The 13,377-nt window shown below is 43.1% G+C and overlaps 1 long non-coding RNA gene across 1 annotated transcript; it reads left to right on the top strand.

Annotated features, from left to right (window-relative positions):
* The first annotated feature begins 333 nt into the window (after nucleotides 1-333).
* LOC147124044 (uncharacterized) lies at nucleotides 334-12,581 on the top strand. Its single transcript, XR_015079519.1, has 3 exons — nucleotides 334-460; nucleotides 9,339-9,416; nucleotides 11,579-12,581. It is a non-coding gene; the product is annotated as an uncharacterized LOC147124044 (long non-coding RNA).
* Nucleotides 12,582-13,377: the final 796 nt, after the last annotated feature.

The following is a 13,377-nucleotide window of genomic DNA, read 5'->3' as shown; positions in this document are numbered from 1 at the left end:
ATGTCAGTTTAACTTCATTGAGTTCAGTATATAGGCTGCCATGAGAGGTTAATTTTCCATTATTTGCCTTTCACCCCTCACTACCTTGAAGCAATCCTGTAAAATTTGCTATAAAACAGTGTTGACTCCAGTTTCACATATATTTTTTTCTCAGCCATTGATGCATAATTAGATTTTTATTAGCATTGAATGCCATAAGAAAGCCATAGACTATGGGGCATTATTTCTGGTATTCTAGCACCTAGTGCCTTTTCAATGAATTTTTAAAAATATATTTCCTGTGATTTATGGGACAGAAGCCGGCGGGATCCTTCTTTAAATGTGCAGATCGGATCTGATGGCATCACAGGGACCTGGCTGAAATATTAACTTGCAGCCTGAGCTGGGTCGGGGCGGGTGGTAATGGGATGAGGCCGAATCTGTTGGGAAGTGGATCCAGGGCCAGAAGAGGCCCAGAAAGGTAGGTTTAAAAAAAAAATAGTTTCCTTCTGGGCCAGGAGGAGCAAAAGTGCTTCTTCGAGCTATGCTAAGATACTTTGGACTTCCAGCTCCTTCCCCCGGCCATTATTCCTGTTAAACTAACCTCCTGTAGACCTATGTTAGTGCTAGGGAACATTCCCTCCGGTCCTCGGTGACAGACTTCTGCCACTCAGTTTTACCTGTCGAGCCTGGCCCATAAAACCATCTGGGCCTCCCCTCTATCACTCCCAGACAGGCCGGCCACTTACTAGGCCGTATTTCTGTCCGGGACTGTAAATCGACCCCGTAAGATCTGACTTATATTTAAATAGCTTGACAGCATCAATCTTAATTTTCCTTACAAACTAATAGGCTGCAACGGTGAATATTTTGGCCTGGATTCTTCTCCCGTTTTGTGGCAGAGCGGTCCTAATGCCCACCCATGTGAATCTGCTGCTCTTTCATCCCAGAAAACTTCTTAGCAATAAAGGGTGATTCGGGGGTGGGGGGGCTAGAAAACTGCCCATCGTTGACTTAATGCCACTGGGAGGGAAGGAAATACAGTTCTGCTGCAACCTGTAAAAGGCGGCAACGAGTAAGAGGGCATAATCACTTTTCAGCAAGCTGGTGAAGGGAGCAGCAGCCTCAGAGGTGTCAGCGTCTGGGAGAGGATGGTGTGTGGCTTGGAAGTGTTGGCGTTCCCGTGCACCTGTTGCCCTTGTCTTTCCAGGTGCTGGCGATCTCAGGTTTGGGTGCTGCTGCCGAAGAAAACACCAACCTTCGGTAGCAGCACATAAAATGGCTTCCTCAGTGTGCTTTCCACCTCAGGCATGCTGTGTAGCAGCTCTTACTGCCGCTGGTAAAGTGCAGTTGTAATTGACAGCGAAACAGTCAGCGTTCGCCGTCCTTACTCTGTGAAACTGATAGTAAGCTCTGGAGTCGGCACGTGTGCAGTTAACCGTAGAAATCAGGGAGCTGCTGTCAGTGACACCCTGCTGCTCCACAAGGTGCACTGTTGCAGTCCTCGCAGATGGAAATCAATTAAAAATCAATAATTTAACGTGGACTTCAGCTTCTAACACACTGTTCCCGCTTTAAGAACTCTTGGAAAAGTTAAGCCTTGTTGAATGAGGTGTAACTGAGTTTTTAAACGGTGTACTAGGTTAGAACTACTGCTGAACATCCTCAGCGGCCCTGCTAAACTAATTTTATATTGTGGAGTGTCATTCCCTCCATTCCATGAGAAAAATTCTATAGATTTTTAAATAATAATTTTTTTTAAAAGTTTTTTTAAGTTATTTCAGTGTCTACCTTAATCCCATGTGTATGTCCCAATCTTTATTTCGCTTTCTGTAAAATTACTAAAAAGTGAATGATAAAACATACTTTTTACTTCCTGGTTTGATGTCTGTGAGAATTCTTCAATGCGATTGGCTGATCAGCCTGCTTGATGAGCTCACTGTTGATAGACACCAGAGATCCCTTATAGATGGCGTTAGATGGAAAGTCACATCGGCAAAGGGGAAATGAACGACACAGAGACCGCTAAAAGTTTGTGTGCAGCTCTCTTTGAGGTCAGCGGCGAGCGTGTTACTTCGCTGCTGACCGCAAAATTCGGGCCATTGTGGTGGTAAGTATTTCAGGTCCAATTTAAGGGGTATGCGGCAGAACGGTTAGCCATGCCCCCTTGATCTGATTTAAATGTGGCAGAGTGGTCTTCTGGTAAGCCTAAAAGGGAACGAGCAGTTTGAGTAAAAAATTCAGGTACATTTTGTTTATGGTGGATTTGATAACATATCTGACATTGTCTACCACCCCAAAACAGGTGGTAATTCAAAGGAAAATCCAGGCCCTTGATTCTTAAATCCAGTTAAGTTTAGTTGTGTATTCTCTGTGTCACAAACCATTTATTTCTGCTTTAATTAATGGAATTTTTTTTTAAATCTTCAATTGGAACTCAATGCAAATGTCAAAGTTTATACAGGGAAAAAATAAATAATTGCAGATTCAGAGGTTCTGACTGGTTTAACTCAAAATGGGCAGGAAGCCATTGAGTTCAGAGTCAAGCCGGTATCTTTGTTTTCTAACATCATAATGGGAAGTAGAAATGTGTCAGATAGCACATTAGTATCAATTATATTTTTTTTAATGACTATTGTTTACCTAGGCTTTGCTGCAATAAGTATTTGCTATTGAATTTGATATGACTTCTGTTTGAGTTAATGGTATTGTCCATTGATTTTTTTTTGTTCCTGAGGACTCAAAGCACTGCAATGAACACACTTTAAAACCTTTAACATTGATCTTCTGGGGGTCAGGTCTGACAGTACTGGCACATTTAGTGTTGTAATATTGAACTCCAAATTAACATGGGTGGAAAGGATCACTGGCACTAGAATGGCTCCTGAAGAATGAGTTTCTTTGGCTCAAAAGAAGTTTGCAAGTGCTGGAAACCTTTAAATCTCAATATCATGTCTCAGCTAAAGTGCGGTCGATTGTAGCTTCACGGTTCTTACAGAAGATTTTTGGCGATCGAAGACATGTTTGAAAGATCAACCAGGGTGATAAGAGTGGGAAACAATTTTAGGAGAAAAAAAAAACCTAAGGAGATCAGGATGACTGACTCCCACTGGAAAGCTTTCTTCAAAGTCAGCAGTGAGTGCCGCCACTTCACCGCAGGCCACAAAATCTAGGGCCCAGATTTTCCAGCAACAGCGAGTTCGGTGACCCACGCCGGAAATCTCACCATCATGGTGTTCATTAACTCACTCCAAATTTTGCTGTTTTTATAAGAACATAAGGCATAGGAGCAGGAGTAGGTCATTTGACCCCTCGAGCCTGCTCTGCCTTTCCCTGCCCACTCCCCATAACCCTTGACTCCCTTACCATTCAAAAATCTGTCTATCTCCACCTTGAATATATTCAATGACTCGGCCTCCACAGCTCTCTGGGGAAGAGAATTCCAAAGATTCACGACCTTCTGAGAGAAGAAATTCCTCCTCATTTCCATTTTAAATGGGCGACCCCTTATTCTGAAACTATGCCCCCTAGTTCTAGATTCCCCCACGAGGGGAAACATCCTCTCTGCATCTACCCTGTCAAGCCCCCTCAGAATCTTATATGTTTCAATAAGATCACCTCTCATTCTTCTAAACTCCAATGAGTAGAGGCCCAAACTGCTCAACCTTTCTTCATAAGACAACCCCTTCAACTCAGGAATCAACCTCGTGAACCTGCTCTGAACTGCCTCCAGTGCAAGTATATCCTTTGTAAGGTTCGCAAAATTCTGCAGATTCCCTCAAACCAAGAAGATTACCCCAAAGAAGAGATTGTTGGACTATTTTAAAGAATGTTGGGCCAAAAAGGGGCTTAAAGTTAAAACCCCAGGATTTTGGTTATTTTAAAAGGGTCTGTGGGAGGCTGCGACAAAGGGGTTGGGATGGGTCTCTGTAAAACAAGCAGTTGGGTATTGGCATAGGCCAAACTGTCTGGGAATGTTCTGGACTGTCTCAGTCATTTTTACATAATGACTATAGGCCGACGGAAGAGCAGTTCCCACCAAAATTACAGAGCCATCAAGAGTATGCATAATGCAGTACATGCCACTGACCAACAAAAGGGACCCTGGCCCCAGCAGGAGAAGACAAAACTTACTAATCGGACCAAAGATTAAACAGTCATTTAAAGCCAATTTAGGTTTTGATGGACCATCCCGAACCTAGTTTCCACCAACTTAAATCAATTAAGATAGATGGGACCAGCTCGAAACCCGTTAAAGAATTTTTAAACTATTAATGTTAACGAGCCCACCAAAATTGACAATGGGCCACAGACGATTTGGCGGGCAGATAAGCAAGGCCTCAAATGGTATAATTGAGGCCTACTTTTTCAGTGGAGGCAGTCATTCGGAATTCAACAGTCAATCAGAGAGAGCGAAACCATTCGGAGATTGATGGAAGGACAACAGAAGGAGAGCAGAAGGAAAGGAGAAAGGAATCGTGGCAACCAAGCGCCCCAAGAAACAAACAACCAACAATATTACCAACAACTAGGTAATATTGGGCCACCGCGACCAACAAGAAACCAACCTGGAAGAAACCAAAGATTCGCAAGTTTGTTTCCACTCTACAAACTATTCTGACTTACCCCTGCATAAGATTTGATGAAAAGACTCTAAACCCTATTTCTGACCAAAGGAAATTGGGTACTTACCCGATAGATCCAATATGCACCCGACCGCATCAGTGGACACATGAAGACTGAAAAAGCAACACAGGTGCAGTCTTCTACCATGTCTGGGGTACGGCAGACCCCAACCACCACACCTAGAGAACCCTGAAATCGCAAACCTCTACAACTGTCAAGGAAGTCGTTTGGTGAGCATTATCCCTGGTCCTCTGGAATCCAACTTAATTAGTGTAGTGGGATTGGGAGGGGTGAAGTATTCTGTCTATTATTATTCTCCCTCTTATATTCTGAAGTGTCCCCCCCCCCTTTTAGAGTGATAAGATTATTGTGTTGTGTATATTTTCTTGTCTCAAATAAAATCCAAGTTCTTTTCACCAACTCAGTTGTCTGTTGCAATTTCATTACAACCCCCAAATAAGTCCAAGGTCTAGAACCAAAGGAGTGGGAGCGATTCGAACCGCTCAGGGAGTCAGAGGCAAAGCTGACCACACACACCACCCCTTACACCTTCCTTAAATAAGGAGACCAAAACTGTTCGCAGTACTCTTGGTGTGGTCTCACCAATGCCTTGTACAGTTGTAACAGGACTTCCCTACTTTTATACTCCATTCCCTTTGCAATAAAGGCGAACATTCCATTTGCCTTCCTAATTAGGATACGACGCAGGGAACGTAGCAGAAAGTCAGGCACTCTGCGTTGATCTAAGAGCTGAAGTGGCAGCACATTCACCATCTGGAGCTGCTTTTAAGTGAGCGGAAGAGTAACTTTTTAAATAAACTTGAATCTGCAATCGAGCTTTGCATTAAACACTATCCTGCTGCAATGCTCACGTGCCCATGACAGAAAGATTAAGGAAAACAATTGACTCTATTAAATAAATTAAATAAATGGCTAAACAAATGATTAAAAACTGTCTTGGTTCCTTTCCAAGTGGAGGCAGATGAAATGTTCCCAGGATAGTCACCATTACACCATTATAGCAATACAAATCTGAACAAAGGATAAATAACACCATGGAATACAATTTGATTTTGGCTCTCCATTTTCCATGGCGCAAGTACCTAGCAAGCTCTGGGCCAACCTTTTAAAAGAGTTACAGCCTCTAGTCCATAAGACTGGTACAAGTGAGCTAGTTCCGCTCTTTCAGTTACTGAGGAAGGGTTCGTGGGATAACTCGTTCCAGCCATCTTCTAAAATGGAGAACAGAACATGCAAGTGATGAACTTTGGGCTCATCAAGACAAAGGGTGCCAGACTCAAAGAAGGAGATGCTCTTGCAATTTTAACACCCAATGCTAATATTAGATGCCTTTTTTTCCTGCCAGTAAAGTACTCACTGATGCATTTGCATAAAATTGTTCTTGTACTACTTGAACATTGACCCACATGGGAATGGTGGCTTAGTGGTTATGCCCTCCGAAATGGCCTAGCAAGCCACTCAGTTGTCAAGAAGGTGGCTCACCACCAACTTCTCAAGGGCAATTAGGGATGGGCGATAAATGCTGGCTTTGCCAGTGATGTCCACATCCAGTAAATGAATAAAAAAAACTACTGCATTAAAATATTGAACAAAGCCATTTCATGTGAATGAGTTAACCAATGCGTAACCAAAGGAAATTAAACCACCAGGTATTACAGGTGGGACCTGATTGGCTGGTTTCCACCAACAAGTTTGGATTGAACAAAAGCATTGGAAGCAAAATGGTACACATTGTTTTCACCAAAATAAGGGCAATTGGCCAGATATTCATCGAGAAGGGAAATCATACCTTTAAGACTTCGGCAAGATATTTGTAATCTACATGTAAAGAGTTTTCCCAGCAATATTTCTTCGGACACCATCAAGTGTTCAGGATCTTAACTGTTATCATAGAGTCATAGATTCATAACAGCACAGAAGGAGGCCATTTGGCCCATCGTGTCCATGCTGGCTCACTGTAGAGCAATCCAGACAGTCCCATTCCCCAGCTCTTTCCCCGTAGCCCTGCAAGTTTATTTCCCTCAAGTGCCCATCCAGTCACCCCTTGAAAACATTGAGTGTCTCCGTTTCCACCACTTCCGTTGGCTGAGAGTTCTAGGTAATCACCACTCGCTGCGTAAAAATGTTTGTCCTCACATCCCCTCTGTATCTCTTGCCCAAAACCTTAAATCTGTGTCCCCTAGTCCTTGCACCATTAACTAGTGGGAACAGCCTTTCCCCGTCTAGCCTATCCAAACCCGTCCTAATCTTGTACAACTCTATCAAATCACCCCTCAACCTCCTTTGCTCTAATGAAAACAATTCCAGCTTCTCCAACCTGTCCTTGTAGCTAAGATCCCCCATCCCCGGAATCATTCTGGTAAATCTCCTCTGCACCCCCTCAAGGGCCTTCACATCCTTCCTAAAGTGTGGTGACCAGAAGTGTGTTAACTGCACCTTCAAGGGTTAACAAACAAAGCTTTTTTCCTCGTGAAGCAGCCACATACAATCTTGTCACATACATAAATGGAAATAGCCCTAGCTTCCACCATGATTTGTAAGCATGTGCGGTGTTCATTTTGCAGTGAGGCACATTTTAACTTAATTAGCGGTTGAAATAAGATTTACAAAGGCAGATTTCTAATATATCTGCAGGCCGTGCCTCATCAGCAGGATCCATGAGACAGTTCCTGCCGCTGCACGCTGCATTTTGCACAGTCCGAGACAATTTTCAGGGGAATTCGTGCCAATGTCATAGCAAAGGATGAAACTGATTCCCAAGTAGCGATCAGCTATACTAATTTGAACATAATTTGCATTCGCTGATGTGCACACATTATTGGTAAATTAAACCATAAATCTCAACAATGGGTATCGCTCCATTATGTTTATGGTGATAAATACTGCTCACAATGCAGATGCCACCAGAGAAAGAATATCAAACTAAGGAATATTCCAGAGTGTTGATGAGTTTAAGCTAGCAGTGCGTTTAAAACATTAGAATAACAACACTTAGTCAGTTCTCTTGGGCCATTGCTAAAGGCGGAGTATTGTGCAATCATTAAAGACCGATTATTCTGATATGATAGATAAGCAAGGTACTGATTAAAGCGCTTGAAACTGAAAGGACACGAGGTATCTGATCTGTGGAAAAATGCTCGATTGAGTTGTATGATCTGTGAATCTACAAGGTTCTGTAAAATCAGTTTCCAAACCAGCTTCTGGGCAGTTTGAAATCATTCATTTCCATTGATTTTTTGCAGTGAGACCATTCTGTACATGCAACCTGGTGAATTTTAAAATAATATCTACAGTGTTGTCTACAGATTTTCTTTCCAGTTGCAAATTTTAGACCCTGATTATTAAAAAAATGTAATTGAAAGTGTCACCAATGGCTCCGGATTGTGTTAGCCGTGGCTCAGTGGGAGCCCTCTCGCCTCTGAGTCAGGAGTTTGTGGGTTCAAGTCCAACTCCAGAGACTTGAGCACAAAAATCTCGGCTGACACTCCAGTGCAGAACCGAGGGAGTGCTGCACTGTCGGAGGTGCCGTCTTTCGGATGAGACGTTAAACCGAGGCCCCATCTGCCCTCTCAGGTGGACGTAAAAAGATCCCATGGCACGATTTCAAAGAAGAGCAGGGGAGTTCTCCCTGGTGTCCAGGACAATATTTATCCCTCAATCAACATAACAAAAAAAAACAGATGATCTGGTCATTATCACATTGCTGTTTGTGGGAGCTTGCTGTGCGCAATTGGCTGCCCAGTTTCCTACAATACAACAGTGACTACGGTCTAGATTTTCAGTGTGCCGTGAGGCGGGCTTTTAGGTGGGCGGGGGGCTAAAATCCCGAATTCGGGGGTCCCGACACCATCCCGCCCAAAACCCACCTCCACGTAAGTTTCAGAGGAGGTGGGTACCCGCCCCGCACTGGGACCCGCCGACCCGAGGCGGGAAGGGATTAGTGCCAATTAACTGCCTGTTAACAGGTAGTTAACAGGCAGTTTTTAGCCTAATCCCTATTTTGAGGGGTGTCGTGTGGGATTCCCGAGAGCTCCAAACCACGCCAGGTTAGAGCAGGCGGGCCGTCGGGTTGAAGGACTTGGAGGGGTCGCGATGTCAGTGTTCAGGTGAGTGATGGGTGCATGAGTGCAAAGGTAAGTGTGTTTGGTGTGTCTAAAGTGTGTAAAGAAGTTTAAATTACCTGTACTTACCTTAACAGCCTTTCTTCCTGTAGGCGTCGGGAGTCCATCACTCAGCCGGCACTGAAAGCTGAATGGCTGCGATCTGTCAAAAGTGACAGCCTTCAGCTTTTCGTATTGGTGAGAGTTATAACTGAGTCTGTGTAGAAGGACTCAGGTTAGAAGTCAGACTGTCAGTGTTTGACAGCTTCAAACAGCTGTGAAACACTGATATTTCATCTGTCAAGACCTCTTGACAGATGAAATTTCACTCTGTGACGTCACCTGTTGCCGGGTGGCCCTTAATTAGCCTGCTGAGCCCGCTGGGCGGGCTCAACAAGGTCAATCAAGGGAAAATCACGTGGATTGGCCGGACGTCGATGTAGGCGGGACTAAAACCCAAAAGTTGTCGTCCCGCCTCCTTCCCGACAGCTTAATGAAAATCGACCCCTACACTTCAAAAGTACCTCATTGGCTGTAAAGTGCTTTGGGACGCCCTGAGGTCATGAAAGGTGATATATAAATGCAAGTCTTTCTTTTCTTTTTTACATACAGCATCCAGTGCAGTACCGAGCGACGGAGACTAGGAATGACCTGACTTCAAGTTAACTGGCCTCAGCCAGAGGTCCCTCGGTAAGATGCATACAATCAGTTTCAGCACCACACGACGCAGGTAACAAAAGTTATCTAGAGCTCTTGCTCCTCATTGTTACCCACTGACTCCTGCTGGAAAATGCATGAGTGCAGGTCCTACGTGATTATAGCATTGGGTTCAGCATTGATGCCCTAACAGGTTGACTAGCCTGCCAATGCTCTCCAACTTTGCTCGCACAGGACGAGTGTCCATGGAATAATAGAAATTTACAGCACAGAAGGAGGCCATTCGACCCATCTTGTCCATGCCTGCTGACAAAGAGCTATCCACCCTAATCCCACTTTCCAGCACTTGGTCCGTAGCCTTGTAGGTTACGGCACTTCAAGTGCATATCCAAGTACATTTTAAATGTGATGAGGGTCTCTGCCTCTACCACCCTTTCAGGCAGTGAGTTCCAGACCCCCACCACCCTCTGGGTGAAAACATTTCTCCTCAAATCCCCTCTAAACCTCTGATCAATTACTTTAAATCTATGCCCCCTGGCTATTGACCCTTCTGCTAAAGGAAATAGGTCCTTCCTATCGACTCTATCTAGGCCCCTCATAATTTTATACACCTCAATTATGTCTCCCCTCAGCCTCCTCTCTTCCAAACAAAACAACCCCAGCCTATCCAATCTTTTCTCATAGCTAAAATTCCCCAGCCCAGGCAACATCCTCGTAAATCTCCTCTGCACCCTCTCTGGTGCAATCACATCCTTCTTGTAATGTGTTGACCAGAACTGCATGCAGTCCACATGCTTAAGGTACTGGAAGACTGCCACGACCTGGGAAGGAAGGGATCAGCACCTTCAGAAAAGGAGAGAGAGGGGGGTGAGGAAAGAGTTAAATATGTTCCAGGGCATCTCCATCCAAAAGCAATCTTGCGTGTTAATCAGGTGACATGAGTCATCTGAAATCATGTCTTCAAAAGAAATAACAAGTTAAAACTGGAAGGTAGCATGAGAAGGTGTAACTCATTGAATTCTCCCTGCTATTAAGGAGAGACTTTGCTTATCAAAGCAGAAGGGACTGTTACATTTCTTCACAAGTTATTAAAATGGGTAATGAACCCACTATGGAATTTGTCTTTGTACAGTATGGTATTGCTAGTACTTGCAAGATCCTTTATTGCTTCTTATTTCCATTTAATTCTAAGTTTTCTTCTTTCGTATGGTAGTAGCAAAGCAAATCAAATTATAATTATTATAAATATTATAATTATAAGTAGAAGTATTAGTTGCTGTAGCTTGAGGGCAAAAAAATGCTTCGTGTGCAATACGCACCCATTTAAAAAATAATCTGCAGTATAGTACAACACTGCATCTAATCCAAAATGTAGATTGTTGCAAATAGGATAATCGTCCATTTGCTGGTCACTTTTAATTATTGAGAATTGAATGTGAAGAGCCAAGGCCCTTAATGCAGGACAGCACCAAGTTTCAAAAGAATAGGGGAGAAGACAAACCAGGCAATGCCAAGCCTGGGTTTTAAAAGCATGCAAGTTGTAGGAGAAAAGGGAAGAATGGAGTTCCACAGTTCGGAAGTTCTGTGGAAGAATGAGGTCGAGCAGGACAGTGCAATGCAATTTGCTTTCAACATAGTGAGGATGCAGTGGCCGGAATTTGCGGTCCTGATGATGGCGAACAGGCAGTGTTCGCCGTCATTTCGTCTTTGAAACTGATGGCAACTTCAGGATTTAGCGCGAGCGCAACCGAAGGTGGAAATCCTGAAGTTGCCGTCTGTCAATCACTGCTCCTCCGCAGGCTGCGCTGTGGACCCCCACAACCCGCAGAGAGCCGGCCAATCGGGGAAATCACTGATCTGACAAAAACTTCCCTATTTCCGAACAAATATCGCTGTTAGAAACCTCATAAAAAGTTAGACCCATTCAAACTGGGTTTTTAGCAGCAATCTGAGTAATAACTACTGATAATCAACCGTCCTGGCCCTGAAAAATTAATGTTATATTGGTGGACTGTCAAATATCTCCATTAAGTGAAAAATTATTAGATTTAAAAATTAATACAAAAAAACATATATTTTAAAGTTTGTTCCTGATATTTCAGCTTCTACCTTAACCTAATGTGTATGTCCCAATCTTTATTTCACACGCTCTAATTTTTTTAAAAAGTGATTGATTATATGTGCTTTATTTCCAGGTTCCTGTCTGTGAGAAATCTGCATTGTGATTGGCTGCTTAGACAGCTTGTTGCCATCGCAGCAGCTGGCATTATATCGGGCGATGGGATTCCCACTGTACTACATTGATTTCAACAGCATGTCGGGAAAAGCTGAACTTCTCACCACAGAGATCGCGCGATCTTTGTGGGGAGCTTACTTCGGGGCCAGGGTGAATGCCTTTGCTTCGCCGCTGACTGCAAGTGATGGGCCATTACATCTGTGTCTTCTTCCTGCCTACGAAACAAATTCACGTTGTCATGCTTCTGTTGCACTTTGATGTTAATTTTACCAATTAAAAATTCCTCACGTTCACATCCATAATGTTAATTGCTTATGTAAACTTGTCACACTGTAATTCCACGCTCCCACCCATAACGACACTTTAAGCACCTCAGTTTTGCCTCTCCCAGCTCCTCAGTCTGTACCGCAGAGAAACTCCTACGCTTCAACCATCTCTAATTTGCGACTTCTCGAATTGCTGTAGGTGTTGCTGGTAAACTATAAATAATATAAAATCAAAGAATAATAGAAAAATAAGGAGAAACTGCAGGATTTGTAATGGGGGCTGATTAATTCCTGACGCCCTGATCCAATTATCTCCTGCCCTCTAATCTCATTTCACCAGGGGACTGCACTTGGTCTTAACCCCTCATGTGCGGGAGAATGACGACTATTATCAATAGGTATGAAGAGAAAGATGAAAGGTTTCAATCAAGAAAAGCTGCAGGGTGAAAATGAGAGAAAAATTGCCGATCAGTCAACAAGCTAAAGTTGAGAAGGTTTCATGGAGAATTATAATTGTGACAGAAAAGCAGCAAAAAAAAACATAATTCCATAATTGCATTGTTGCTTGATGTCAACCAGATGATAGTATGGCTATCTGTGGGTTTCAAATATTAAATCCTAATATTGCATATTATTGGTATTAACTTGTTAAGTGTCAGCTTGGCTTACTTGATAACATTCTTGCCTCTGAGTTAGATGGTTGTGGGATCATATACCATCCAGATTTTGGGCAGATGGATATAAAAGATCCTATAGCTCTATTTGAAGAGGAGCAACAGTTATCCCTCAATCAAAACCAGATTATCTGACCCTCCATTTCACTGTTATCTGCGGGACTTTGCCATGTGCAAATTGGCTACTACGTTTGCCTACAAAACAACAGTGGCCACAATTAAAAAGTAACGTCATTCATTGGTGACTTGGGATGCCCTGAAGATGTGAAAGGTGAAATGATGGTAAATGCAATTTGTTTTCCTTTCTTTCTTTCACATATTCTGTGCTGACACTTCAGTGCAATAATGAGGGAGTGCTGCATTGTCACAGGAGTTGTCTTTTGGATGAGGCACAAAAAAAAGGCTCTGTCTACCTGTTCAGGTAAAGATCCCATGGCATTATTTGAAGAAGGACAGGAAGTTCTCCTCATGTTCTGACCAAAATTCAATCCCACAACCAACAGCACCAAAAAAAATAGATTAGTTGGTTAATAATTTCATTAATGTTTATGGGATTTTCCTGTGTGCAAATTGGCAGCTGGATTTGCCTAACAGCACCAAAAAATTATCTGTATGTGCTGCTTTGATATTGTATATCTTTTTAGTAGGCATACTATTTATTACTTTCAGCATTGCTTGTGGATTGAGGATGAGATAAGGGTGAGGCTGGACTGTGAGTCCAGCATTGTCAAGTGTAGAGGAACTGATTGAAACACGTAAGCTGAGTATGAGTTTGGCTTTTTAAAATTTATTCATTCATGGGATATGGGCGTCGCTGG

Source organism: Somniosus microcephalus, chromosome 1, assembly GCF_052327205.1.
Source record: "Somniosus microcephalus isolate GS21.2 chromosome 1, FLI_Smic_1.0, whole genome shotgun sequence".
NCBI classification, from domain to species: Eukaryota; Metazoa; Chordata; class Chondrichthyes; order Squaliformes; family Somniosidae; genus Somniosus; species Somniosus microcephalus.
Note: the sequence above shows the minus strand (reverse complement) of the source record. Positions and strands in the feature narration are given on the sequence as shown.